At 45.5% G+C, this 6,925-nt stretch overlaps 1 long non-coding RNA gene across 1 annotated transcript; it reads right to left on the minus strand.

Annotated features, from left to right (window-relative positions):
- Nucleotides 1-3,809: 3,809 nt before the first annotated feature.
- Nucleotides 3,810-4,165, minus strand: LOC125161001 (uncharacterized). The gene is made up of 3 exons (XR_007150435.1): nucleotides 4,101-4,165; nucleotides 3,959-3,994; nucleotides 3,810-3,877 (listed from the first exon to the last, which is right to left on the minus strand). It is a non-coding gene; the product is annotated as an uncharacterized LOC125161001 (long non-coding RNA).
- Between the last annotated feature and the right edge of the window lie 2,760 nt (nucleotides 4,166-6,925).

The raw sequence follows: 6,925 nt of genomic DNA on the forward strand, positions 1-6,925 counted from the left end.
TAAACCCTGACGAAGACCTGTAAAAGCCTTGATTCAGATGTTTTCATCACTCATCAAACAATGATGGATGGCTGGGGCTCGAGTACATGGATATACATTAGGCTGTGCCTCATGCCTCACAGAGCCCAGCCCGCGGGCAGGGCATTTCTGCTGAACCGCTATGTCTGCTTTTCTGCATACAGCCCCATTCCTTCTCCACGAGAGACACCTGTACCAACACCGAGTAGAGGAAATGACAGAAAGATGATATGTCGATCATGAAACACAAGGAATGTGGTAATGGCGGCAGACACATTCCCCTTGCATCATAATGGTCTGTGGTACCACCTCTGCACCTTGGCCAAAGACCTAACACCAACAAAAATGAGTGTGCTTTACAAGTCAACTCATACCGCTCAGATCATCTTACCAAGTGTTGCTGGTGGAGGGTTCTGGGTGACCCCAGGGCCACCAAGGTTCAGGAGGTGGATGTGCCGAATAGCCCATGGGGGTGCGTCTAGGGTCCTTGTCTGCAGAATCTTCCAGTTAATGGAGGAAGTCCCCATGGATCCACACTGTCCTGCAGAACAGAAGTGACAGCTATGTGCATATGCCAGACAAGAGAACCAATACCCAAAGCAGCTGTAACCCAGAGAAGAACGTGTCAGCACCTGCCACCTTCTCTGCCACCAGGATCCAAGAGAGTAGCATCAGTACCTGAAAACTCTGTCCCTGCCACTGGATACCACCTACAGCTTGGGGTGGTAGATGCAAGGGGTGGAACTGCTGTCACCACACATCACTGCCCATGTCTGCGGAAGTAAAATGGCAAGGGTCCTGTCCTAGAGGGTTAACAGAAGTAATTACATAGTGATGAAGCAGCATTCTCCAGACAGGCAGGCATCTATGTCCCAGTTCGCCCTGCATGCCTCCTCTGCAGTGACTCCTGATGCTCTGTTTTTGGTATATTAGGAACACAACAAATTGAGTGCAAATAAATGGCTCTTATTCTGCTCATGGAATCACAGCCACTCCTGGGGAAAAGTTCTGCAGCCGGACCCTCACTTTGCCTCCTCTGCTCCTCTCCCTGAGAAAGGAGTCTTCCCTCTTGAAGTGTTGTCAAAGGCCTCTGAGACCTCTGGGGAGTGGAGGATGCCTGTAGGAAGTCTTCTGTGAGGAACAAGTGACTTGTGGTGAATGACTCCAAAGCTCAGATGTGTTCATCTTAATTCATAGGGAATTCTGACTTGAAGCATACTACAGGACACAGAGTAATTAAGTCCTACAGAAACAAAAAAGGTAAAAATTCACATAACAGCTTTAATGCAAGTGTTTTGGTATAAAACTCCTGGGATGTGTCATGAGACTGTATCAGCTCTAACAGTGACTGGGGACACAACCAGAAACTGCTCATATGAACACAATCGAAGGACACAATGTTCAGGTTATTTTTACCTAAGGTATAGCTGGAAGGATTCCAGACAACTCATTTACCAACAAAGACGGGAAGGTGATGAGTGATGATAATGACTTTGTCTAAGACCACTCTGAATCGCACAGGGCACAGGGACACCTGGGTGGCTCAGTCGGTTGAGGGACCGACTTCATCTCAGGTCATGATCTCACAGTTTGTGAGTTCAAGCCCCGTGTCGGGCTCTGTGCTGATAGGTTAGAGCCTGGAGCCTGCTTCTGATTCTCTGTCTCCCTCTCTCTCTGCTCCTTCCCCACTCATGCTCTGTCCCTCTCTGTCTCAGAAATAAATAAACATTAAAAAATTTTTGTAATTGCACAGGGCTCAAAATAAAAAGTTGGAGTAATGATGGGGTTTTGCATTTTTCAATTTTAAACAATACGGTAGACTTTCTAGCAGGTTAATCTCCTAGCCAGAATCAAGAAAGGAAGACACAGCAGCCACACTGTTCCCACAGAGTTGAGGTCTGGAAGGGGTGACCCAGGCCAGGAGACATCTGTTTGGAATATGGGGTCATCCTCCTCTCGTTATTTCCAGAAACACATGGTAAAGTTTTAGGGTACTCAGCCTCTAAGCCCTTTGGGCTTCTAAACTTACCACAAAAAGATGACAGGCTGAAAATAGAGAAGCTTGTAGGCTCCTAGGTTAAGGTTAAGAGTGTTATTTGGAAAACAAATAACAAGCAGACCTATCACACAACACACAAAATGAGACTAGGCCAGGGGAGCATGCTGTACAGACAGATGAGGGTTTCCCGAAAGTGTTACAACTGAGAATGGTCCCAGGATTTACCTTGTCCTTGTCTGCATTCTTTGTACAGTCAGAGCTGGTAACTCACAGAGGTTGCATCAGTTTCTGGATCTGCTAAGGACCCCAGAAGGGATAGAGATTTATTCTATTTTAGTGGACTGTGTGAAATTAAAAGAAGCCCCCACCTCATTCCTCCAATATCTTAAACTGTTCCCTACACACAGGTCCTTGGCCAGAGGCAGAGGGTATCCCACATGCCTCAGGTAACCCCCAAGGATAAGGGGGACAATCCCATCACCTTGATAAAGACCCCACCGTGCCCTAGTTCATGGTTTTCGCAATTAATCAAATAACTGTGGTCAGGTCAGGCTCAACTAGCAATCTAGAAGTCATCACTTAAACAGAGGTTTCTCAGTATACATTATGGGAAATCACCATTTCATTACAGATTAAGAATAAAAATGAGGATGCCTGGGTGGCTCAGTCAGTTAATCATCTGACTCTCGATTTTGGCTCAGGTCATGATCTCACAGCTTGTGAGTTCGAGCCCTGCGTCTGGCTCCACCCTGACAGTGTTGGGATTCTCTCTCCCCACCTCTCTCTCTGGTCCTCCCAGATGCACACACACACACACACTCTCTCTCTCTCTCTCTCTCTCTCTCTCTCTCTCTCTTTCTCTGTCTCTCTCTCAAAACAAATGAGCTTTAAAAAGGGGTAAATGGAGAATACTGATTGGGATATATCATCAGGGAATGCTCAACCTGGGTATGTTTCTTCAGGCTCCAGGTGGATTGTTCACTCTTTTCGCTTATCTATAAGCTGCCTTCTACATGGAAAGTTATTATATAACTATATCTGAATAGAAATGTACTTACACTAATATACAAATGAGAAAAGGAATACGATGGGTATTTAGTAGTGAAGCCGCAGACTTGCCCTGATAACATCAGAGGACGAAACTATATGGAGCCTGAATTTAGGAACTTAGGGCTATGGTTCAAGAAAAAATAAAATAAAAATGACAACATTAAAAATAGTAATGAAATGAACTCCTCAAACAAAACTAAAATAAAGTCTTCACATTGTGTCAAGGTGGGAAGAAAGCTAAGGCCCATGTCCCGTCATCCCCTCCAGGATCCTCTCTTTAGCTAGGGGATGCTGGAGGAGGTGGGAAGGTCTGTGTTCAGGGGAGAGGCCTGAGCTCCACCAGTCACAGGGACAGGTGCTCCGCTGCCTGGGGCACCAGAGGAGAATGCCCTCCTGTCACCCCTTCAGACCACCTGCTATCCTTAGGTAGTAATTGTGGTTCTGTCCAGGACACACGATCATCACCACAGGAAAAGGCTTTACTGCAGAAATCAGGCTGCTGCACATCACCATGTGCCCCTTACCTCTCCTCGAGGGTTCTGCATCTCTGGACTTCCAGGCATTGGTCTTCATCTCCTGTATCGCTCAAGCAGCCTCTTTCCTTCCATCCCACCCAGTCTTGGATACAGAAAAAGAATGGACTTCTGTAAGAATTGCAATGCCACGTCCTCTGACAAGACGCTAAACAGCCCAGCTGTCATCCCTCAAAACACCCATAAAAACTCATGTCACGCTCCCACAACTGTGTTTCAAGCGGGCGACCTCCCGGCTCTGCTCTGCCATTTCCCTCTCCCAGATCCGAGGCTTGATCTGGGGGAGAAAAACACATCCACCTTCAGTCGTGCCAGACTGTGCACCAAAGAGGGAGGGGAGGAGAAAGGAAACACTTACCCAGTTGTCCTGAGCATTATTCTCATGAACTGCGATCTGAAAAAGCAACAATGAAAAGTCCGTGTTTAGGAATTCCAAGGACCACTACACTCACCCACATGAGGTACTAAGGGTTCCATATGTCAGGCAGAGCTCAGGTTACCTGGTGTCTGAAGGTGAGTTCTGCCTGCTGCAGCTGTTCTTGTCTTTGTCCATTTTGTTGCCTGTGAGTTATAATTGCTTTTGTCAGATAAGGCCCAATATTGGGTATGATTTTCAATAATCTGCCCATGTTGTCATCATCCTCCTATCCGTCCCCTAATACAATTTTACACATGAAACACTTTCCACATGATTGTAAATGTACAATAGGATCAAAACTGTTGTTCCATCCTTTCCTAACTCATTCCATGACTGTAGGGTTCAGAGTTCACATAATTCCTTCCCACTTTCAGTTGTGCCCTAATTGATCATGTGACAAGTGTCTTTCATCATAAAGCTCTTTCGTCCTTTCACTTAGATCTTCCCCATGTTTTCTACAGTTGCAAAGACCAGGGCCATGAAATGGCACTACCATGTTGATGGTATGATTCATTCTAAGACACACTGCTTTCCTACAGATTATGATACTTGACACCACCCCCCAGGAACGTTGGCATGGATGAAGTTTCCACACAGTCTGGCCATTGCTTGAAATCTGGAAATGTTGATGAAGTTAGTTGTTTTGTTCTTTCTAAATCTTACCTTTTTTATCTGTTAATACTCTATGCATATGTGCTCTGCATTTTTATTTATATTACTATGTTGAGTCTAAACATAGACTTTTAACTTTGTAATAAGGTTAAAAACAAAAGAAATGAAGAGAGGTTTCATGAGCTGCTGGTAATTAGTAGCTGAACTCACTTGTACTTGTTTATTTCTTTCATGGCTATTTTCACATTTCCCCTGCAGCTGCCAGCTGATTCTTCTTTGCCGCCAGTTCACACTGTGTCATTTTCAGCTTCCTAAGATGGGAAAGACCTATACACTGTCCAGGAGCCAAGGTCCACAAATTCTGCCTTTTTACCTCCCAGCACTCTTGAAGGCCTAGATACAAATACCTTTCCCCACCTCTCCCGTAAATGCACAGACTGACAACACAGTCAGAGAAATGAACTGAACACCCCATTTAAGTTAAAGAAAATTCAACCTCTGTCTGCTGCCATGTCTCTGCTCTCAGACCTGTTTCCTCTCCTTCAACATAAAGTCATCAAATAACATTGCACTTTGTGCCTTCCCAGAGCTGGACTTTGGTTTGAGATGGTGAAGGCTCATTTCAGTTCAGTGTCAAAAACCTTGTCTGACCACCCATACCCATTAGGATGAAGCAAGGGATCATCACTAGTCTCACACCTCCGTGGGGAGCCCTGATTCTCAGTCCAGAAGTTGTACCCTGACACAGACAATCACGCTGAAAGACGACCTTCCAGGATATGGCTTCCCCAACATTGCAGCTCACTCCCAGACATCGCTAGAGTCAGGAGTACAACCCCTGCGTCCACCTTCACATATCCTGGTGGAGGAAAAGGCCAATCTTAGAGCAGCAACATCACCTGAGGTAGAACCTGATATGAACTGTCACACAGTCTGGGTTTATCTCCAGGAAACAGATTTCAGATGGAAAACTATCAACTTCATGGAGCCAATCTACTTGAACAAGACTCAGTTCATTGACAAAGGGAAATGCTTAGAAAGGCTGGTTTGCTGTGTTGCCCTCAGACTATTTTGTTCATGGTGTTGCTTTAAAGGGTTTCAACTTGGTACTGGATGTATTCAAGAGTCACATGCAAAATTCAAAGACTCCTAGAAACTGACACAAAACCTCTAGACAGAGAAAGGCACATGCATTTCCTTCCGGCATGTCAGGCAGTCCTTCAACAAATGCTTTCTGGAGTGGCTGGAATGTAGTAGTTCTGTTGTAAGGGGGTGAAGATAGAAAGGTGGCCAGGGTGCTGTACGTGCTCCCCCAAAGAGCTTAGAAATGATAAAAACAAGATGCCAGGGAGACAGAGCAGGCTCCACCCCAGGTGTGGGAAGGACTAACAGAAGCTGAGTCTCCAGGGAAGTGAAGGAAGTATTTCCTTTTCAACGTGAATGAGGGGCTCTAAAGGCCCTGATCTCCTCCTGAGAACAAAAGGAAATACTGTACAAAGGAGGAAACATGTGAGCGAATGCACCAAATTTCTAATGACCCCATGAAGACACATGTGACCAAGATGGAGAAGAAGGAAGCCCAGGACAAAGCCAGCCTGGCAGTGGGAACCAATCTCCCCAGGACTCATCAATGAACTTGGGGACAGAAAACTGAACTGCAGAATAGCTGAACAACTTTACGGGCACAGACTTAGAAGGAAACGTGTTTAGTTCAGAGGCGGCCAGCAAAGATGAGCCCTAGTGAAGCTGCGGGCTTTGGTCAAGACTCAGAGGAGTTACACTTCAAAAATCGGGGGACAGGAAATAACTCAGCTTCCTTAGGGATTGGCCTGCTGTGAACAATCTCACTAGCAGAACTGATGCAGGGATCCAGTACTACTGGCGCCCCTACCACTTTCCAGAAATAAATTTCTGTGGTTTCTGCAGCAAGATCATTGATTTTTCCCCTACACATTCTTGACCCATGTGTGGTCCTGAACAAAAGTGACCTAATTCCTGGATGACAAGACAACGTGATGGGACTGAAACCCATGGGCCAATGTAAATGGATCCCAAGTTATTAGTGCTGATACCTTCCCTCTTCCACCCCAAATACATGACACAATGTGTGACAAGCACTTAGGACAGAAAGGAAAATGCGGGTGACAGAAAGCAAGGTAAGAAGGACAGGCACAATTCTGAATGTATTTGGCAAAAAATTCGAAAAGAATTTTAATTATCTCTACTGGCCGTCACATTCATTCATACGACAGTGCTTGTGATAGTTCTCACATGAACATTTCACTCTTCTATAGC

The sequence above is a fragment of the Prionailurus viverrinus genome, chromosome A2, assembly GCF_022837055.1.
Source record: "Prionailurus viverrinus isolate Anna chromosome A2, UM_Priviv_1.0, whole genome shotgun sequence".
In the NCBI taxonomy this organism is placed as follows: Eukaryota; Metazoa; Chordata; class Mammalia; order Carnivora; family Felidae; genus Prionailurus; species Prionailurus viverrinus.